General features: G+C 39.6%; 1 long non-coding RNA gene across 1 annotated transcript; it reads right to left on the bottom strand.

Moving 5' to 3' along the window:
- Positions 1–74: 74 nt before the first annotated feature.
- Positions 75–22,935, bottom strand: LOC135220908 (uncharacterized). Its single transcript, XR_010315817.1, has 4 exons — positions 22,467–22,935; positions 7,054–7,280; positions 6,272–6,541; positions 75–490 (listed from the first exon to the last, which is right to left on the bottom strand). It is a non-coding gene; the product is annotated as an uncharacterized LOC135220908 (long non-coding RNA).
- Positions 22,936–23,536: the final 601 nt, after the last annotated feature.

Below are 23,536 nucleotides of genomic sequence, written 5' to 3'. Positions count from 1 at the left end.
GTCTGCATGTGGGCCTTTGCAAGAGCAAGAAGACTGTTGAAAGATATATATTATCCAGGGCAAAATAAATAAACTTCTGAATGCCTCAGTGTTTAATTTTTTGGCGGTGGGCAGCATAGATCGCGTAAATTACAAAAATCTAATAAATTGAAAGGTTGTGATATTTTAATCATGTTTTATTGTCCTGAAACTTAGCAGTATCTGGCCAGATGCGATAAAACTAACTAGTCATATCAAATGGAGCATATGAAAGGAGGGAACTCTTCATCATATATGACCAGGAGACAGTGGGGTGTACCTCCTGATTGATGGGGAGCATATGAAAGGCGAGAACTCATCAAAAACATTCTCTCCTTTCATATGCTCCACTCAGTCAGGAAGTTCACTCCGCTATCTCCTGGACATATTTGATGAGTTCCCTCCTTTCATATGCTCCACATCAGTCAGTCACATCCGAAGCGAAGGTTTCGTGGTCCGTCGCCTCACCTCTCTGAAATATAAAGACCTTATTACTGCAATTTACCAATACTTCCTGCCTCCTTGAAGGTTCAAAAAGGGAACATGATCAGAATGATCTTTCGAAGGCACTGGTAACAAACTTAAGCTTAACCCATGTATTGTCAAAAGCTAAGATAAAAAGACGGCATTTTTTGCAAGGTGCAATTTATCAGACCACCGAATCGCAGTTTTGGACTTTCATGAAGCGTCGTATCGAATACTCAAATTTATTTAACTGAATGGTCTGTGTACAAAGTTAAGTTTAGAACACCTAGAACAGTACTGCCTGCAGTGACTTCAGTAAGGCTAAACCGTTCTTCTATAACAAACTACATGAAGATGGGACAAGCAATGAACCTTAAATAACAAACCACATGAAGATAGGTCAAGAAATAAACCATACAAGTAACCACATGAAGATTGGGTACGAATGAACCTCTTATAACAAACCACAAAGATAAGCTAAATAATGAACTTCACAGAACAAATCACATGAACATGGGGCCAACAAATGAGCTTTATATAAGGAACCATATGAAAATGCTCTGAGAGATGAACTGTTATACAAACCATATGGAGATGGGCCAAGACATTAACTTTATTAAACAAACCACATGAAGATGGGCCAAGAGATCAACTTAATATAACATAAGAAACCACATGAAGATGAGCCAAAAAATGAACTCCACATAAACGACATGAAGATGAGCCAAGAAACGAACTTCATAAAACATACCACATGCAAATTGGCAAAGAAATCAACCTTACATAAACCACATGAAGATGGGCGAAGAAACAAACCTTATATAACAAACTACATTAGGATGGGCCAAGAAATGAACTTGATATAATAGATGACATGAAGTATGTCGAAGTTGTATTTTTTAACATAAGTATATTTAAAACTTACTTTTACTCCAATAATGTTCATGGGACACTACATTATACGTAGTTAGCAGTGAGCGTTCGGGTATTATCTGTTGTAACGCGTGAATCATGTAATTAGTTGTTTTTTTAACAAGTTAAAATTATTTTATATAGAAATGAAAACAATCTTTAATAAAGTATGAAGCTAAAAGTGTTCTTCTGTGTCCTAAGAATTACTTCAATGCTGAATTTAATGCTATTAAGACAAGCAACCATTCAGACAAGCCATTCGTTTTCTGAGTAAACTTCCAAATGGTCCAATATCCACACAATAAAAGGTCAACAATTATCTCTGCTAAGAATAGTTTGTAACCTGAAACCTTTTACAGTTGGTCAAAAACACTAATTATCCTACTATAAAAAAAGCAGAGTTACTTAAGGTAGATTCTTGGGTGAGCCCTATGGCTACGAGATGCTTGTTTGGAAGACTCAAGTCAAGATTGGCTGGTATACTGGGAGTTAGGCGGCTAGCTCAAGTGTCTCATATTTCCCTGTGCAGCTTAGAAAATTAGCAATATGTTGATGTTTCTTCATTTATCTCATCTTTTCCACAAGCTAGGATTGTGCTAGGAAAGTTTTGGTCATCTTACCCTGTGGTAGGGGTGTAAGAATACTACCGCCAAGTTCTGAGTGTCCTAAACGGCGACTAAAAGGACAGCTGCTGCCTTGCAGTCTTACTTGTCAATAAAAGGCTAGGCCCACTGCTAATAACTGAGGAAAAGGCTGCCTTGCAGTCTTACTTTTTAGTAAAAGGCTAGGCCCACTGCCAATAACTGTGGAAGTTTAACTGCTGCCTTGCAGTCCTACGTTTTAGTAAAAGACTAGGCCCACTGCCAATAACTGTGGAAACTGCTGCCTTGCAGTCTTATCTTTTAGTAAAAGGCTAGGCCCACTGCCAATAACAGTGGAAACTGCTGCCTTGCAGTCTTACTGTTTAGTAAAAGGCTAAGCCCACTGCCAATAACTGTGGAAATTGCTGCCTTGCAGTCTTACTGTTTAGTAAAAGGCTAGGCCCACTGCCAATAACTGTGGAAACTGCTGCCTTGCAGTCTTACTTTTTGCTAAAAGGCTAGGCCCACTGCCAATAACTATGGAAACTGCTGCCTTGCAGTCCTACTTTTTAGTAAAAGGCTAGGCCCACTGCCAATAACTATGGAAATTGCTGCCTTGCAGTCCTACTTTTTAGTAAAAGGCTAGGCCCACTGCCAATAACTGGGAAACTGCTGCCTTGCAGTCTTACTTTTTAGTAAAAGGCTAGGCCCACTGCCAATAACTGTGGAAACTGCTGCCTTGCAGTCTTACTTTTTAGTAAAAGGCTAGGCCCACTGCCAATAACTGTGGAAACTGCTGCCTTGCAGTCTTACTTTTTAGTAAAAGGCTGGGCCCACTGCCAATAACTGTGAAAACTGCTGCCTTGCAGGTGGACTTTTTTAGTAAAAGGCTGGGCCCACTATCAACTACTGTGGTTGATGACAGCAAGGGCATGAGGTCGTAAAAACCCCTTTGCCAAACAATAAATGATGCCTGATGTTTTAAGGAATGTGGGTGCGCCCTGTAAGCGACGGGCACCAGAATCCCTCTACTGACGTGATAAATGGGCGAGGGGTACCACAAGGGTCACGACTGCCGCCGAAGAAGTTTGTGAAAGAGCGGAAGATAAGAGTAGGTACTTGGAACGTAGGTACTTTAACAGGAAAATTGAGGGATAGTAAATGTGATGGAGAGGAGAATAGATTTCTTGTGTGTGTACCTGACTAGGTGGAAAGGGAGTGGAACTAGAGACAAGGAAATGGGTGTAAGCTACGTATATCACAGCGGGTCACGAAAGGGAAGAAACGGAGTTGGAATTATAGTAAGTAACAACTGGAAGGAAAAAGTGGTAGAAGTAAAGAGAGTAAATGACAGGCTTTTAAAGATTCCAAAAACAACAGGAGACAAGGTAGTAAATATAACATCAGCATACGCTCCTCAGATGGGGTGCCAAGAGCAAGAGAAAGAATTATTTAGACAAGAGTTTGAGGATGCCATTAGAACAGTGAAAGAGGAGGGGAAACTAATAATAGGAGCCGATATGAATGGCAGGGTGGGAAAGAGAAGAGATGGGTTATGAGGAACTACACGGAGGCTATGAGTTTAGAATTAGAAATTAACTGGAGAGAGGTAGCAGGTGGGGTATGTGATAAGAAAATGCCAATCAAACTAAAAGTCAAGATAACTAACACAGTGATAAGACCAGTGTTAATGTATGGAGCAGAAACATGGGCTCTAAGAAGAAAAGAGGAAGTAAGGCTTGAGAGAACAGAGATGAGTGCTGAGGTCAGTTATGGGAATATCGTTGCTTGAGAGATTGGAAAATGATGAAATAAGAAGGGTCTGCTTAGTAAAGATTATGGGTGATGAGTGTCACGATTGAGGTGGTGTTATCCTAATGTATAGGGATAACAGTGTGAAAGAAGAGGAAAGTTTTGGTCATACAATAGACTTCAGTATTAATTGTGCAACTAGATCATGATTTTCTGAAATCAATAAGATAAAACAAAATAATAACGAGTAAAAGTGAAGAGGGAAGCATTTCAATTTTTTGTACCTGCTTTTACTTATCATTGGATTTTGCATCATTCATGCGATCAAGATAAATTGAAACTTGTTTTCATACAATAAATTCACTGTGAATATCTTGGTGCTTTCAGATTTTGGATGCGTGAAATATGTTAAGAGAAGAATATATTCTTATTATGTAGCCTCCGTACTTGAATCTGTCTGCAAGACACCACTGCGTTGGTCCTCTCAGCAAGAGTGGTGATGAGCCATGACAACTGCCAATGTGAGAAGTTTACAGTTTTGAAAATATTTACCTACCGTATTATGATGTCATTAATTTTTCTGCAAATAAATGCATAGAATTCCCATTAAGACTGCTGAAAATTTGTCACTCCAATATCATGTCCGTATGTCTGAACATATCTGACATAAAAGAAAATTTAAAAAATAATCAGATGGATGCATCTGGTATCATTGGAGATCTAAGCAGGCAGCTGGGAATTTAACAAGGGAAGAATTTGAAATCTGTGGACAGACTTCGCACTCTTCAACTCAACCTAAGCTTTAATAATTTTGGTTTCAGCGCATATTGTTTCTAATTTTCTTGCTTGAATATATTTTCAAACGAAGGAGATATCAGAGACTTAAATTTGAGTGATGAAAACTAATGATCTCAGTGGAATATAAACAACAAAGAAATAAGCAAGATTGTTTTTAATTTCAGGCTGAATCAAGTGTGGATACACCGTAAGACATACTTATTCTTCATTTTTCTCTTCACATATCACACGCATCTAAAATCTGAAAGCACCAACGTATTCCGGGTGAATTTATTCTATGAAAACATGTTTTTATTTTACCTTGATCACAAGAATAATACAAAATCCGACGAGAGGTAAAAACAGGTATAAAGCATTAAATACTTCCCTCTTCTCTTTTATTCGTTGTAATTCCTTGTGTTTTATCTTACTGATTTCAGAAAATCATGATTTAGTTGTTCAATTAATACCGAATCCTATGACGTGACCAAAACTTTCCTATCTTGAGCAAAACTTAAGATAAATGAGGAAATATAAGCATGTTGCTAGTTTTCTGAGCTGCAGAGGAAAATATGAGACTGCACTAGCCGCCTAACTGCCGGTAACAGCCAATCAGAGGCCCCCAAACAAACATCTCATAGGCATAGGGGATAGGGCTCATCCACAAATCTACCTTAAGTGACTCAGCTCTAGAAGGGGACCTCACATGGCCAATATCTTAGGGTGACCATTTCGAAAATTACATTTAATCCACATTCACTCGCTCACCTAATAGAAAACTTAATGCCTCGAAGAAAATAATACGCGAGGGTAACACCACTAGAAGGTTTCTGACCAATATCAAAATACAACAGTATTCAGTATACTAATCCTGTACTACCTTGTAGGACGCAGAGAGAGAGAGAGAGAGAGAGAGAGAGAGAGAGAGAGAGAGAGAGAGAGAGAGAGAGAGAGAGAGAGAGAGAGAGAGAGAGAGAGAGAGATTGTCATTTACGAACCAAGTTCAAAAGTGGTATCAGACTGCTCAAGACAAGGCCCAGAGCTAGCAGGTCACCTACCTAATCACTTAAAACAACTATTCAGTCTCTCAATCCAACGATTAAGCATTACGTGGTTAATGCTTATGGGAAAAGAATTCAGGAGAAGACCTCATAAAAAAACCCCAAGGATTAACAGAATTCCCATCTCAAACGACAACCCTACATTAAGCTACGATGGACGAGCACGTACACAGAAGGGTTGGCCTTTACGATGACTTATGGAGGGTACAGAGTTGAGAAAAGGATAACCAGATGGTTGGCAAACATTCGCGGAGACTTTTGGATGGGAAGACGAGAGAAGCACCTGAATAGGGTACACGCCAAGCACTGACATTGGTGAAGTCTACCGTAATATGTGCAGGACTGGGCGAAACCTACCGCTGTATGAGCAGACTTAGGTAAAATCGACTTCGGTAGTCACTCAAGCCACTTGTACAGTTACATTAAAAGAAACAAAATCCTTTAATATAAACCACCACCAGGTTTCCACGTACAGAAACCGCAACCATGAAAGAAAAATTGATATTTTGACTTACTGAAAATAAACAATTTCAAAAAATGGTTTAGTGAATGATAAAATTTCTATTCAAAACTCCGTGGGAGTCAACATTACTAACGGGCATAGTGTTCTCTTGGGAAATGAGTCGTAACCTTTTATTAACTGAAAACTAGTCCTATGCACTAAAAATGGTTTTGACCAAAGGTAAAAGGGTTTACAACGCTTACGCATAATGTGGCTTCTGCGTAGATGTTCCACAGGGATCTGATAAGTTGCTGCAGGTGGTAAAATATTTCCAGTGGTTATGATGTGATGGTGACCTTAGCGATCGGCAACTGTCCCGTTGCTAAAAATAGACATGACCAGTGCGCATGCGCGTTTACATCAAGCAGGTCGGACATCCTCTCTACATACTTCTTTTGGTACCGTTTACCTACGTCAATGGTAATAATAGTGATGTCCTCTTGACATCCTAAGGCTATACACACTACTCACACCTGAAACAAGTGAAAGATTACACGAGTACTTTGTATTTTTATATTAGAAGAAAGAAACACACACACACACACACACACACACACACATATATATATAGATATATATATATATATATATATATAACTGAATCACGAAAGTTTGGAACTGATAAATCCGTAAAAAGGTATAAGCCATGAAGGAAAATTAAACAACAGAGTTTCTGCAACATCTTTCGACGTTCAACGTCGAAAGATCTTGCAGAAAATCAGTTTTTTATTTTTCATTCGTGGCTTATACCTTTATATATATATATATATATATAATATAATATATATATTGAGGCCATATAAATCATAATACTAAAGTCAATATGACGTTATTTCCAGACTCCAATCGTACTTAGTTGGGTTACTATATTAAATATATAATGCAATATATAGTATATATATACAGGATTTTGACCCACAAGAAACGCTCGGAGCCCCTCTGGTTATTTCATTCAATACTTCATAACACGTGTTTTTGTTCTCACCTTTTTACAAGCTGACATACTAAATGATCTTGCACACTGCTAAACACAAAAGCAGCGCCGGGAGCAGCAGTTTCCTTCAACTTTATGTTAAGAAACTTCCTTGCTGTGGCCATTACAACATATTTCGTACAGATTTGTTCGTATGACCTTGTGTAGCTGTTGTATCACGTGACCAGCTAAGCGCAAAGTGATGACGATGTTGCCGATCGCAGCTATTCGTAACGAGCCTGCAAAGGAGAAAAAACGTTCTTATAGAAAGAAGACAAAAATGAAATTGGAAACATTCACAAAACAAACATCCCAAAGCATCAAAATTATTTAATGACCAGATACAAATGAAATCTCAATGACAGCCGAATCTATTTTATAGTGTGTCATCATGAGATGCGTTTTGCATGAAAAAAAAAAAGTAATTTATTTTTTGGGTAATATATATAATTTCCACACTCTGGAAAGTGAAACCTACCTCGTCGAGGCCCTCCCCTTCTCAGTTACATGAAACTTATTAGAGATTTTGACAAATTACTGATCACTCACGTCTCGTATGAAGGGAAATATGGAAACTAGAGCAGCCCATTAAGCAGTCATTATAGAGGGCCTCTTCCACCATGGAATGTAATTCTCAGGCTTAAAACCTTATTTAAGAACTACCATTAAAACCGATAGGGCCCAGTTGGGTACTTATGCGTCCTGACTTTTCTCAACCTTGAAAAAGGGGAATGAAGAGAATAAAATGGATTATATTTGATGCCTGGACATCCATTACATTTGATGCTTGCACATCACTTTCTCACCATCAACCTTTCTTTGTCTGATTATTTCATTCGTTACGTAAACCACAAAGAAAACTGAAATGAACATCTTATTTTTAATGGGCTTCGTCATTCCTTTTTGAAGGCAAAAACAACTTGAAGACGCTGGCCTGTGTCGACCAGAAACTCTTACAGCAGTAATAGTTTATCTTCTATAATAATTAATATTAAAAAATTGCAAATGCACGTTAAACAGCACCATTCAATGCGGTTGAGAGAGAGAGAGAGAGAGAGAGAGAGAGAGAGAGAGAGAGAGAGAGAGAGAGAGAGAGAGAGAGAGAGAGAGAGAGAGAGAGAGAGAGATGAATTTGACACATTTCACATAAGTCACAAGTATATATAACTGTCCATCACAGGCATGTACTGCGCTGCAGTTGACTGACTAACTGAGTTAGCGTCGCGTCGTGCTAGTAGGACCTCTTGCTCCTTAGCAAGCCCGTAAATGGTCGGTGAACAGGCACTACATGTACTATACCAACAGGGCTAAACCTATGCACGCATTAAATGCAAGATCTGTGCACTGTACCAATAGGCATTGACAATTCTGTTATAACCTGATTAACCTATCCTTACAAACAACGTCAAGACGCAAATTCTCAGGTAAATAAGAATTATTGCAGAGGAAACCCGCTTACGTTTTTATTATTTAATTGTAAGATGTAACTCACTTGAAACAAGCACACAATGGCCATTGACTAAATTCGAGCTTCCCTACCGATAAATTATTTTCTTAATTACAGTTTTGAAATAGACTCCAATTCATTTAATAAATTTTTTCACACTAATTTATCCAGCGTCACAATAATGACGCACAAAGGCTGCCGTGGTTATCTTCGATAAAGGCAAGAAATGAATCGTAATATATAAATTATATTCGATACAAGAACTAAATCTGCGAGTAAATAGCAAGACAGAGAGAGAGAGAGAGAGAGAGAGAGAGAGAGAGAGAGAGAGAATCCGTTTTTTGTCGCTCTCGAAGCACTCATGTAAGAAAATGAAAAATTATCGATGGGTAACGTTGCTAACCATGTCTACTTCTTCATGGTCAGCCGCTGCAAACTAGTTAACAGAAAACGTCAGTTCATTTATGTAGACGCATTTAAATAATATATGAAACATTAGCTATTACTATTCAGAGCTCGTATTGCCTAACAATATAGCAAATAAATGCTTATTTTAATTACCCTGCTGTAAAGCGATCATTTTGCTAATTTTATCGGAAACGGAGACCTAGGCTCTTTCAGCATTTAAAAATCGGTCTGCTTTGCCATAAATAAAAGCAGGGTCTGTTAAGATATAAATGCTGAATATAATGTTAAAACCACCATTAATAAGAGTGCAGTGCTATAATGACTTAATTAAAACACGGTCACTAATTTATGTGGCAGAAAACACATGGTTAAATATATAATTCAAATAGTTTCCAAAGAAATACCTAACTGAAAAATGAAAAGGTCACCTGTTATAATTGTTCGTGGAAATGGAGTAATTGGCTGGATTCAAGTAGCCAGGCAAAGTTGATGGGACTGGGGAAAGGTCCGATAAAATCTATAGTTAATGATAAAGTTCAACGAAGTATAATCAATATTTATAATTTTAAAAGAGGGAACCATAAAGGCACGTTGAACAGATATAAAGTTGCAGGGAACTTAAATATTCTTGCAGACTCTATGGGAGAAAACACCGATATAATAGAAAGATTTGATGGCACCCTTTTTCTAAGTTCTTCGTAAGATCTCGAAAAACTTTATACTTGCACTTGGTCATCAGTTTTACATCCTATGAGTCACTGCTAAATGGCACGAGTCATTGCATGACTAAAATAACCAAGTAATCTTTTGAAAACCTAAGATAAATATCATTAATTTTCGCCTCTACTCCCCCACCCCATCCATCCAAACCTCACCACGAGGAATCGTTCTAGGAATTGCTCTGCAGAGTAAGGCATGGGCGCTTCTAGATGGACAAACTGAATCTCTGCCACATGCGAGCGTACCTCCTTTCTTTACATTCACAAATATCGTTTAATATCAGATTCGCTTTACCTTGGGAATAACTTGACACCCATGGGGAATTGTAATTGGCAAGTGCTTCGTCACCGGCAGGATTTGAACCGTTAACCTGTTCTGAAACAACGTGAGTTGATGGTTTAGTGGTCAAGTACTGTCTCGTTGTTTTTAATACAAGGCAACAGCAGTTCGATTACGATCCAACGTGTGTGCAAGTTATTCTCGAGGTAAAGTGAATCGGGTATTGAACGATATTTGCGCTTTAATATTTATGAATGAACAAACGTATTCTTGTGAAGGCCGGCAATAACGAAACGGGATACCTTGGGTGAAGTAAGAATCCAGAACATCATGGAAACATAAAATGATCATCGCAAAAATACATGACTAGTTGCTGGAGAGGAACTAGAATGCTGGCATGTGTATATGACCTTCACGTACGGTTCTATTTACCTTCAAATTAGACTCTTGCTTACACTTGCAGATTACCTTTGAATTTCTTTACCCGACTGATACCAAGGCATGTTATCTTTTGTGAATGTATAAGAGTAATAACTCGGGTTTTGGCTTATAATAACGTATCAACAACTGAATACTAATCAAGGATATTCATTCGATTGTTTTGTAACTGGCCCTAATTCGAGATATTACAAGTCAGGCATGTCAAAGAAAGGCGGCTTGGACACAAAGGCCGAAAACTCTTTATGTAAGCAGAGTAAATCAATCGAAGCTTGGAGAGAGAGAGAGAGAGAGAGAGAGAGAGAGAGAGAGAGAGAGACTAAGAATCCATACACATGTTCTGATCAAGAAATCGAATCTGCTATTAATAATTTGGTTTAATCGATTGAACAACGAATATTTCATCAAAAACGACTTAGAAGACTATTAAGTGGCAGTCTTTTAAGTGCCACACTTAATCGTTAAAACCCATAACATCTACCGAGATAGGGAGAATTGGAGAAATTGACGCAACGCGCAAATTAGTTATGACGACAAAACAGCCGAGGAAACTCGTACCGCCGGGTAGTTGAATAACTCAAATAATGAATTGTTACTCGTACCTGCCTTTAGGCTCGTCTGTTTCCATACGCGATCCAGTTCTGTTTTGGTTTTCAGATTTAGCAGTTGTTTGTAATTTGCCATTACACATTCTTCGCTCTCAGAGGCGGCCCTGGGTCACTGACAACCCGCAAATCTAATTGGGCGTTCGTTCGTACGTACTTTTTATAGCGTGCGGCGCCATTCTAATTCTGTAACCCGTGACAGTCGTCGTGATACTCCGGGCCTAAACCTTATTCAAATGCTGTCCAAATTATACTCTATCTGCTTTCTTAGCAACTAGAAATTGCAGAAGAAAATGTTTTAATTAAACGACAATGCTATAAATCAGTGGTTCCCAAACTTCGCCAACCAAGGACCATATACGATGAGTCCCAGCCGGGAGCCGTTGCCAGTCAAAAGTTACCATTACCATAGAGGGATACCCAGTAAAACATATTACATTTTTGTATATTTCTGCACACAGCAAGTATGAGTAAACATGAAACATGTTCAATGCTTTTTTTATTGCTTCAAACGCGATACAAAACAGAATTGGCGAAAACAGCCACAATCTTTTTTCTGGAGTTGAACAAATATAATTTTTTTTCATTGTGTCGCAGACCCCCTATGGCCTTCCCTGGACCCCCAGGGGATGTGCGTGGACCCCAGTTTGGGAACACTGCTATAAACAATAATGATGATGATAATAATGAAAAAAACATGGGTCTAAAACACAAAACTTGACATAGCGGAGAGGTCAAAAGTTTCTTTTCTTTAACTGTCTCAGGAATGACTGAATGGCTGCCCCACTAACACTCAAACAATTAAAATTGTGTGGGCATAGTAGGCTCCTTCCAAGTCTCCATTCAACTAACGAGGAGCTCAAGATCACAAGGACAAAATACGGAGCAAACAAGACCCCACTTACATTTATTTTAATGGTAAAATTACAGTTTCAACCATTATGGGAAAACTGGAATAAAAATATATTAGTTGCATCAAAAATAATGTAGTTCCAACGGATTTAAATTTATTTTGACTGCAAACATCCGATTAGAGATTTACTATGTAATTGGAGTTAAAAAAAAACGAGTTTTTCCAGAAAAAGGTAAATGTCCAGGAGAAGGCCGCACCCGTTTTTCAAGTATTAACGACGAAAAACGGCAAAAAACGACCAGATTGGTGTTGCACATCGCATAGAAACATGAGGAAATGAATAAAAAAGAAACTAAGAGTTAGGTACTCTTACACACAAAATCTAAGCATAAACTACCTACTACTTCAATTATGGGGGATCCCAGTGGGAAGCGGGGTTTTGGGTGGGGGGAGGAGGAGAAAAGTGATTTTCGGGGCACTACCGAACTATACAACCACCTAACCTTACCTAGGGCCCTGTACCCCTACCTAGGCCTAGCGGGGGGGGGGGCTCCGCCCCCCCCTTAAGGCCACTACCTAACATCCATCAAACCAAGTCCAAAGTGATGGTACTGCTGTATACATCGTTATACTACCCCCATTATAATATACTCTATAAATTAAGAAGCTTACCTTAAAACTGTTGGCTGATAAAGATGTGCTGCTGCTTTGAGAAAAACGTGAAGCCGTTGCAAGGTTCCCTGACATGCAACCTAAAGTAGGAAGTGGCCAGGTACCCGACGACCACATTGCACTGCAAACAATCGGTAGGAAATCGAAGGTCTGTCAAAATTAATGCCAGAAGGGCCAGCCACTGCCTCTGCCATAGCTACAGGAAGACAAAATGCCGTTTTTTGCTTCATTATTCGATTATTCAGTCAAACAAGGATACCAGTGGATACTAGACAGGTAACTTTTTTACTCCGCTGAAATGCTAGTGAAACTTAGTTTTCGACTAAAGTCGTTCGTAATTGGTTATGAAACCCAATGACGTCATAACGATGTCACACCTCTCAGCCAATAATGAGTAAACTGGAACTGCTTGTGTTTGGCGTAAGAAAGTAAGTTAGAGGGCTCATTAAAAGTAAACATTACCGTAGAGGAAACACCTCTCCCGACTTAGGAAAAATTCGAGGTAAAAACTTTACATTTTTTTTTCTCTGTAAGTATGCATTAGCGACAATTATGTATTGAGAAGAAGTGTTTTGGGTAGATCTAGTATACCTATCCGCGGCGGCTCAGAGTATGGCAGTTGCGGTTTTTCTATGCAGTTTCACCCCCTGAACAAGAATTTGAAGTAATATTTATTCGGACGACTCTAATTTACCTTGAACTCTATCCTACGGTAAAGGGGATTCCCATTGGGAACCGGGGTTTTGGGTGGGGACAAAACCCTAACTCTATCCTACGGTAAGGGGGACCCCCAGTGGGAACCGGGGTTTTGGGTGGGGAGAAACCACTTGGGGGATGATTTTGCCGTGTTATTGTGGTATTTCCCACATTTATCACTTAAAAACACGAAATACAGGCGGAAATAAGAGATAACAAAACTAGCGATATTCGTCTACTACTACTACTACTACTACTACCACAACACTGAATCCTACTACGCATGCGCTAATGCTACTGCGCATGCGCTAACTGTAAGGGAGCTTTTGGCCTAAACTCAGACTGCTTAGTGAGGAAAGAAATGGGGGTTTACGGGAGGGATACATGTATTTAGCCAAACACGTTACAGTATGACCCCTATGTTGCTACCGGACTGAGTGAAGGATTGGGTGGTACAGGGTTCCCAGATTTGGCAGTTTCTCACCAAATTTGGCTTTTTTTCCTAATTTGGTGGGTAAAAATTCACTTTGGCTGGTTAGTGGTATTTTGGCTGGTTTTCAAATACTTTCTATTTGAGCTAAACACTGATCCCACGTTTGAGGAATCTCTCCCCAGATTGGGCATTTTTGAAGGTTTTCAGGAAAATCTGGGGAATTTGAATAGGTTTTCAGTAAAAACTTGGTAACATTTAAGCAAAATATGTAGATGGAATTAAAATAAAAATCACACACACCAGACGACCACAAAACAGGCCGCCGGATTCTCAGAGAACGAGCCTCATTTCAAAATTTCAATTCATTCTCGTTTTTTTTTCCTGTATTCTTATATTAGTTTATATTATCTAACTAAAACTATGTTGCCGCTATACAAGCATATATATGATAAAAAAATATGCATTTATAAAGATAAATATAACGCACATATATTTGCCGGTTATTTGGGTTGGTTTGGATTTCCATTTGGCGGGATTTTGGCTGGTTTCATGGTTATACTTTGGCTGGTTGGTAGTGGTGTCATCTGGGAACCCTGGCTGGTAACCATACGTTGAGTTACATAAAAGCATACCTAATTTGTTTATTAAACATGTTATGTGAATTCTAGTGTTTATTCCTTTTCATTTTTCCATAGTATTGTATATAACTGTTTTGAAATATCCCCACCTAATCATTTCACCATATATAACTTGAAATATTATGTTATAATTGAGGACAGACACCTAAAATGCCTACGTGTTGATATAGAACTCAGTTTTAGGACGTTTCGATACCTACCTACCTACCTGTTACGTGAAATTGCACATTGCGTTGCATATTACATACACACTCCCTATCAGCGTTGCCGAAATGCCGAATTTCCCCCCGATTTGCCGAGAAAAAACTCTACAGGCGGAGAACCAGACCTTCAATGCCGAGAAAAAATCGGCCTGCTTGTTCATGCCGAGAAAAACTCGGCATTCTTCGAGGGGATTGATTTATCGTCTCAAATAAATTTGAATACTTTTTTTTTAATTAGTTAATGTCTTTTTATGTAAGATTGGGTAGAAAAATGATTATTACTACATTATTCTTACATAATATATGTGTAAATGATTCTTTAAGAGATTCCACTTAATAGGCGTTGAAAACGTTCAACCCTTCAGTGACGGTAAGGAAATTAGCATAAAACAGGATATTAAATCTGGAATTAGTAAAATATATTCTCAAACATACTTATACCCTGATATATGAAGAAAAATAATAAAAAATTTGTGTTTTATTTATATAGCCTATATGTTCTATAATGTTGATTATAAAACTGAGTAGGTTACGTATCTACCTATATTTGTGTAATTTCTGTTTTAAAAAGTTTATCTATAAAACTTAATATGTATATATCATTGTGTTTTGGTTGTAATTGTGTATATACATAGCTAATATATACTTTTGTTGAATGATGATGAATATAAATCGATGAGGTGTTGCATAAGATTGGTTTATTTTCTTAAAGTACCCCTGGGCCATAAAATGAATTCCGTTTTTTTTTTCTATAAAGATGCCGATTTTAGTATGCAGAGCTATCGGCAACGCTGCTCCCTATATCATTTATACACAAGTCAATCCCTCCCCTTTCCAGTATTCACGACTGGCTCTTTACGTTACACCATTTACAATGCATTTCTCACAGATACCAATATCTAGATTAAAGTTTGCCATTATTATTATAAAACCTACATTTAAATATATAACATTTAAATATATATTTTGCCATTATTTTTCTATAAAACTCTTTGTTAAAATATATTCCATTATACACTTTTACAGACATTACAATTTACACCTCCCTTCCAGTTTCCTTACTATTATGCAGTTATGTATGGTTACTTTTTACATTTTACAACACTTCCACACCCATCAAAGTTAGGTTTATATGTCATTTTACATACTGGGGGCGAATCCCATGCCCCGGTTAGGCAATACCTTAGGTTTAGTTTGTTATATGTTGGTTTACCTACTAGTTTTACTTCCTTGAAGGGGGTTACCCGGTAGGCTAGGTTGGTTAGTTCTTCAAGGGTGGATACCCTGGGGGGGGGGGGGGGGTTGGTTAGGTTTACATTCCTACTTGGTTACCTACTAGGTTAGGTTACATTCCTTACTAGGTTAGGTTAGGCCTTTAAGGGGGGGTACGGGGGGCGAAGCCCCCATGGTCAGGCAATATTCCCTACTAGGTTAGGTTATGTTAGGTTGGTTAGGTTACATTGCCTTTCTAGGTTTAGGTTAGGCCTTTAAGGGGGGGGTACGGGGGGGCGAGCCACCCTGGTCAGGCAATATTTCCCTACTAGGTTAGGTAAGGTTAGGTTAGGTTACATTCCTTACTAGGTTACGTTAGGCCTAGTATTTCCCTACTAGGTTAGGTTAGGTTACGTTCCTTACTAGGTTAGGTTAGGCCTTTAAGGGGGGTAATGGGTGGGGGGGCGAAGCCCCTTGGTCAGGCAATGTTCCCTACTAGGTTAGGTTAGGTTAGGAGGTTGGTTAGATTACATTCCTTACTAGGTTACGTTAGGCCTAGTATTCCCTACTAGGTTAGGTTAGGTTACGTTCCTTACTAGGTTACGGTTAGGCCTTTAAGGGGGGGTACGGGGAGCGAAGCCCCCATGGTCAGGCAAATATTCCCTACTAGGTTAGGTTGGTTAGGTTACATTCCTTACTAGGTTAGGTTAGGCCTTTAAGGCCTTTAAGGGGGGGTACGGGGGGGCAAAGCCCCCCTGATCAGGCAATATTCCCTACTAGGGTTAGGTTAAGGTTGGGTTTACATTCCTTACTAGGGTTACGTTAGGCCTAGTATTTCCCTACTAGGTTTAGGTTAGGTTACGTTCCTTACTAGGTTAGGTTAGGCCTTTAAGGGGGTGGTACGGGGGGCGAAGCCCCCTGGTCAGGCAATATTCCTACTAGGTTAGGTTAGGTTAGGTTAGGTTGGTTAGTTTACATTCCTTACTAGGTTAGGTTAGGCCTTTAAGGGGGGGTAAAGGGGGGGGGCGAAGCCCCCCTGGTCCAGCAAATATTCCCTACTAGGTTAGGTTTACATCCTTACTATGTTAAGGTTAGGCCTTTTAAGGGGGGTACGGGGGGTGGGCGAAGCCCCCCTGGTCAGGCAAATATTCCCTACTAGGTTAGGTTACATTCCTTACTTGGTTAGGTTAGGCCTAGTATTTCCCTACTAGTTAGGTTAGGTTACGTTCCTTACTAGGTTAGGTTTAGGGCCTTTAAGGGGGGGTACGGGAGGGCGAAGCCCCCTGGTCAGGCAATATTCCCTACTAGGTTAGGTTAGGTTAGGTTGGTTAGGTTACATTCCTTACTAGTTAGGTTAGCCTTTTAAGAAGGGTACGGGGGGGCGAAGCCCCCCTGTCGGAGGGCAATATTCCCTACTAGGTTAGGTTAGGTTACATTCCTTACTAGGTTTAGGTTAGGCCTTTAAGGTGGGGTACGGGGGCAAAGCCCCTGGTCAGGCAATATTCCCTACTAGGTTGAGTTAGGTTAGGTTACATTCCTTACTAGGTTAGGTTTAGGCCTTGAAGGGGGGTACGGGGGGCAAATCCCCCTGGTCAGGCAACATTGCCTACTAGGTTATTTCCCCTTTCCCTACAGGTAAGGTTACATCCCTGCTAGGTTAGGTTATGTTAGGTGGTTTGTTTCTTTAAGGGGGGTTACAGCAGGCCCAACCCCACCCCTGGTCAGGCAACATCCCCTACAAGTTTAATTGGTTTTGTTATACTATGCTAACCTATGTTTAATTTGGTCTTTTGTATTTATTAAAACAACTATAGGCCCTATTACACATTTACCACCCAGGACTTAAATCCCACCCCCTCCTGGGCCCGTTATATGTATTTGTATTATTTCATATTTTGAACCCATCCCACATTTACATTTAGTTCCTTAACTACCCATTTACTTTTATTACCCTTAACATTGCCAACTTATCTTGTTAAGTGCTTGTTCATTTACCTCAGCCCCACCCTGCCTCAACCAATAGCATCAAAGCATTTTTACTACTCCACCCCACCTCTCCTACCCTGTTTTCTACGGTCTGGCCTTCTGCCACCTCCTAACTATAGAACTCCAACACTGTTGAATCTGCCGCCATGACATCCACTGCTGCATCTACTTCACGCTCGCCCCAGCCGCTCACCAGGAACTCTTTGCCAACTTCATGTAACAATTGTTACACGAGTTACAAAGATTTTTCTGCCTTTTACTCAGGTAATTATGATCGACTAATCGGTTTTTGCCAGGACCATGGCCTCCTGAGAAAGCAGGTCTTTTGCCCCCATTCAGTCGACTCCAAGATACGGAGGCAGAATGTATAACTTAGTCGGGTACTTGGCTGTTGCTTATTTCAAGCTGCATTTTGAGGAACCCAAGACCTGCCTCCACGCATTCTTAAAAGCAGCTGCTGCTTTGTACCCTCCACCCCTTTAAGGTAAGGTCCAAACATTATTCTTAATTATTATGTTTTAGGAAAGTGAGTGTTAGGCTTTCGCCGAAAGTTGCGTCAAGGTATGTTACTATTCAGTGGGGTGCTGCTAAGACAACTCGTACCTTCCACCTTACCCCGCCCACCCCTATGTGCGTTACCCCCCCCCCCCCCACCCCCCCCTTAGTGAAATATGGCTCCGTGGTGGTTGGGGAATTTAAACATGGCGGCTGTGTTTACATTGCCTTCACCGTAACGAATACTTGGTACCTTCCTATAGGACCGTTCTTCGGTGACTTAGACTGGCAATTGACATTTTCTATGTTATTTTAGTTGCTTTACAAGGGTTGTAAGGAATATTTTTTTGTTTGGTTGGAACTAAACTTTAATATACCTTTGAGTTTGGTGCGGCTATTATGTAACTTTCAAAGGTCAAATTACTGCTTAGTTACAGCCCCCAGCCCCGAATGGATATTACTTTTAAATCTTGTACAGTAACTCAAATAACATAGGAATCAGTCAATTGCCATAGTCTAAGCCACCGCGGATTGCTTCTGTAGAAATACCATGTTTTGTTATCACGTGCTTTACTCGGGAAAAATATCAATATAATAGATTTCCCATAATGGTTGAAACTGTAATAATACCAATCTGGATGTGCGAGGTGGTCTTGACTTCATTCGTAAAGAGTTAGTTCTCTCTGCCTTGGTGAATGAATCTTCACCAGAGACTAGGAGGAAGGGGAGTGAACAATCTTCGCCTCGTTTACTTCCACAAAAAAACTACCCACGTACACTCACGTAGAAATTCTAGTGGGGGTTTAAGCCTGTGTTTCCACTTCAGGATTTTCTGGACTATAATAGCTATGCTCTTTGGTTGTGGCAGCCGACTTTATCATAGGCTATGGGCGCTTTAAAATAATGTTTTTGCTTTTCTGTACACCGTTCTTTATCCAGTTTTGTTTTCCAATGCTTCCGCTGATTTGTATTAATCAACATAGTTATTTTTTCCATTGCCCACTACCCAGTTGCAGAAAGACTACTCGAGTCCAACCTAGTTCTTGAATATTTTCTTATGATCTCGTGTGGTACTGTCCTCGTTAATTGTATAAACCCCTCGCACCCATTCTCTTCGCATTTCCCACACAATGTCTTATACGTTTCTACCATATCGCCTTTAGATCTGTGAATTAAAGTTTGCAATGTTAGTACTGTTGCTCTTTCCTCATAACATTAATTCTTTTGGAGATGGCACCAGACGCATAGCTCTCCTCAGAACGTTTTCAGCAGATCCGATGAATTTTTTTTTTTTTTTTATACTTTTAAAGGTGTGGATTCCATGCTTGATCTGTATACTCTGATTGTGGGAGGACAAGGCAATGCATAAATTTTTGAGTGTAATCATTACAGTACTATTTTAATATGTAAACATTTCTAAAAAGCTCTGATTTTTACCGGCATTCCTAATGGAGAGACCAATCGCAATAATTCCCCATGTTAATTAGGTGTAATAAGGTGACCTTTCCACCACAATTTCCGTTCTTAAGTTGGTGATTCTGAATCATAACACCATTCCCAACAATATCCATGTTGTTTTAAACATGAACCTTCCATGTTAATCAAAATGTTAATTAGGAGTAACTGGCCATAGTATGACCGTGACCTATTCTTAAGTGTCCTAAACACCTCAATTTCCATTCTTAGTCGATGATTTATATCCAGGTGACCACATCCACAAATCCCCAGTGGATTTCGTACTTGTACTTTTCAATGTTAATTAAAACCTTTAATTAGTGTAAATAACCGCCATTCTTAAGTGACCTTTCCACCAGAAATTCCATTCTTACCTTGCACATTTGGATTAAGTGCGGTGCCCATAATCATTTGGCATAAAAATTTAAGTTTTTGGGTGGGGGGAGGAGGAGAAAAGTGATTTTCGGGGCACTACCGAACCTAACACAAGCACCTAACCTAACCTAGGGGCCCGCACCCCTACCTAGGCCTATCGGGGGGCGGGGGGCTCCACCCCCTTGCGACCCCCCAATTAAGGGCTCTCCCTAACACATCCATCAAACCAAATCCAAATTGATGGTACTGCTGTATACATCATTATACTACCGTCATTATAATATACTCTATAAATTAATTAAGCTTACCTTAAACTGTTGGTTGATCAAGATGTGTTGCTGCTTTGAGGGAAAACGTGAAGCCGTTGCGAAGGTTTTCTGACATGCAACTTATGGCTAAAACAAATTCACCGTAACTTAGGAAATTGTCAGGACAAGAAGCTGGAATTTCAACTTCTTGTGCAATATGAGAAGAAGTGCTGCTACGGGCTCCATGTCTAAGAACGAAACTGAAATGCCTGGGTATTAAGATAATGTATTGTCGTGCCGAGAAAATTTTCAAACATCCGCGCCTTTGGCCAAAGTTGATGAGGTGTCAGAAAATGAAACTGTGATTGGCCAAAACGTGTAAGGAAGCACGTCATAAGTGGACTAGTTTGTACGCGGCAGTTTAGTAGTTACAGGGCTCATTTGAGCTAAAACAAGACACAGTCAACAATTAATAGCAAGAGACTTAGAAAAATTCTGGGAGGAAGACAAGAGTAGCGCGAGTTTGATCGCCGACATTTCGACTGTTATTGAATTTCACTAAATTATCTCACTCGTATACCACTATTTACATACATTCCTACACATTCTAGTAAAAATACATTGAATATCACTGATATCTTCATGCGACCCTCTCCTGGACATTTACGGTTTTTTTTTGGGTGGCACCCCCTATCACACCCACCACCTCTAGAATGTAAGAATGGCTGTTCTGTTTAACAACTGGATACTGATACGACCCCAAGCAACTCAAATCTTTTGTACCTTCCATGTTAATTAAACTTCGCTCAGCTCCCAGACTATTTCTCCGATCTTGCAACAGCAGCAGCAGCAGTCAAGTTAATATAATTAGGTATATACTTAACGAAATGACTTATCCAAATATTTAAATATGAGGAACAAAGTTCTGGAAATAATAGCTACTGTTCAAATATTTTCAATAAGTTTAATGTTGTTAGATATTTTTACATCGTCAAAACTGCCCCGATATTTTTCCTAACCATTATTTTTGTATTTTTGCGTCTCATTTATTCTGAAATGTTGTGGGTCTTACTGAACACCTGGAAAATGTGAAGCCTGATTCCCGAAAACCTGCAATAATTCTTTGACTTTGTAGTCTTTCAAAACCTCAACAGCCATTTTATTGCAAAATTTCTTACACATACCTTGCACTTTGTCAAAAATAATTTCTGACTGCAAGTACTTGTTAACCTAACTTGAAAGTGAAGGTTTCTCTTCATTTCTTAGAAAACCACCCATCTTAACAAATGAACAGCAACGTAAATATCTTTTCACATTCATACAGATAATCACCTTGCACAGTGACATCATCAATATAGCTAAGCTCAGTATGGCCTTGTCTGCGCAGTTATACGAATATTAGTTTCATAATTTTTGTTAATATACATGGCACAGCAGCATACCCATTAAGCTGTTTAATATACCTATAACTTGCCATTCCATTGGAATTTTTAAAACTTCTGATGGCTACATACTATATACCAGGTTAGGTTAGGTTTCAGTTGTTTTGACATATAGTACCCTTATTTTAGTTAGGTGAGGATTCCAGGCGAAAATGAAGCCCGCCCCCTCCCCGCTAGGTAAGATACCAGCTCTCTAAGGTAAGTTAGGTAGCGTCTTCAACCCGAGTTGGGTATGGGCCTAGTACCTCCTAGATCAGGTTAGGTTGTGGGGGTCCAGTTGGTGGGATTAGGTTTGGTTAGGTGGGAGTCTTCGCCTCCATCTCTAGACCAGATTTTCGGGGTCCAATGGGTGGAAACCCAACACATTCCCCAAGGATAAGAACCTGTCCCCTGAGGTTAGGCTGCGGGGGCAAACCCCCTAGCTAGGTAAGGACCAGAGTTCTCTGAATTGCAGGATCTAAGGGGGGCGGGGCTCAGTTATTTCTAAAACTAGTCATTTTATTTCTAAAACTAGTCATTTGGTAAAAACATGAACCTCAAAGTAATTTCATAGTACTATACATAGGTATTTTCAATTCTGGAAAGCGATTGAAACTCAGTAAGTATTTACAAGCTGGTCTGCCCTCTAATGGTCCCTACTACCTATAGCTAGCCGTATTTACTCGTACCCGGCTTGGTCATGCAAGTCAACCAAAGTGAAGTTTTCCTTAGCAATCTAGTCAACAGCGGTTTTAGCAATAGTACAATCAGTATGTTTTGTGCCAAGACGAAAATATAAAAGGTACTTAGCTTAATTAGGCTAACAAGTTACTCGACTTACCTGCGCCGTTGACGGCTCGGAAAAAACGTCAGAGAACAATGTCCTAGACTTAGATCGGGTAGATTACAGTTCAGTTGACCGGACCGTGTAACACCATTTTGCCCGGTCCGTAATCCCTCCGCCAAGGTAAGTAGTTCTCGCAGATGACCCGCAGCCTACCAAACCCGACCCCAGCCGACCAAACCCGAACCCAACCCACAGGACCGAACCCGAACATGCATCAACATGAAAGCCGATTCTCTTCGATATTTTTAATCTTGCCCAACTAATCTTTAGGACCTCCAATTTAACTGTAAGCGCTCCCTTAGATTTTTCTTTTTTTTGGCAGTTCTGGCATATTTGTCCTTATGCACAGACCTTGTGTGAAGAGAAAACTCACTAACAGAGTCTCAAACACTATAATTCACCAGGCGGAAAACAACATGCACACTTTGGGAACTGCGACTGAAGTGCGGATGGCGCTCTAAGGGCTCTAGGCTCCAAGAGATTTGGCGGCGCACATGCGCAGTGATCTTATTTTTTGGAGACCCTTATGTTAGCGGATGAGGTTATTGTCATTTATGTTCAAAGATTGCTGATTTCAAACTGTTAATTTTATTGATCTAAGATTGGACAAGAAAAGTATATAGGGACTCGTTTTGTTCCTGATTCCTAAGTTGTTCATTATTAGGAATTTCCAAATTAAGTTATCATCTATAGCCTACAATTAAAACATCTGGTCTATTGCTTGTTTATCGGAATAACTTGCAGTAACACAAGGGCCTAGATGGAAAAATATCAGGCGAGGAATATTTAAATGAAAAATAAGTTTACATATGTATTTTCAGTTTTATTGTCAAAATTGTAATGTCGTACAAATAGTATTTAATGGCATGATATAGAAAATGGGATCTAATGGCAGATGAAAACCTGTGTGTCCTCTAGGGTTGGCATTTGTAATGACAAAAGGCAAGAGGACTCAGAGCATGTATAAAGTACAGGGAACTATAAAAACTGCTGAGGTAAAAAAACAGGTTCAGAAACTTAGAGTTATGGTAGTACATCCTATTGCAAAACCTTGTAGTGTTAAT

The sequence above is a fragment of the Macrobrachium nipponense genome, chromosome 2, assembly GCF_015104395.2.
Source record: "Macrobrachium nipponense isolate FS-2020 chromosome 2, ASM1510439v2, whole genome shotgun sequence".
NCBI classification, from domain to species: Eukaryota; Metazoa; Arthropoda; class Malacostraca; order Decapoda; family Palaemonidae; genus Macrobrachium; species Macrobrachium nipponense.
Note: the sequence above shows the minus strand (reverse complement) of the source record. Positions and strands in the feature narration are given on the sequence as shown.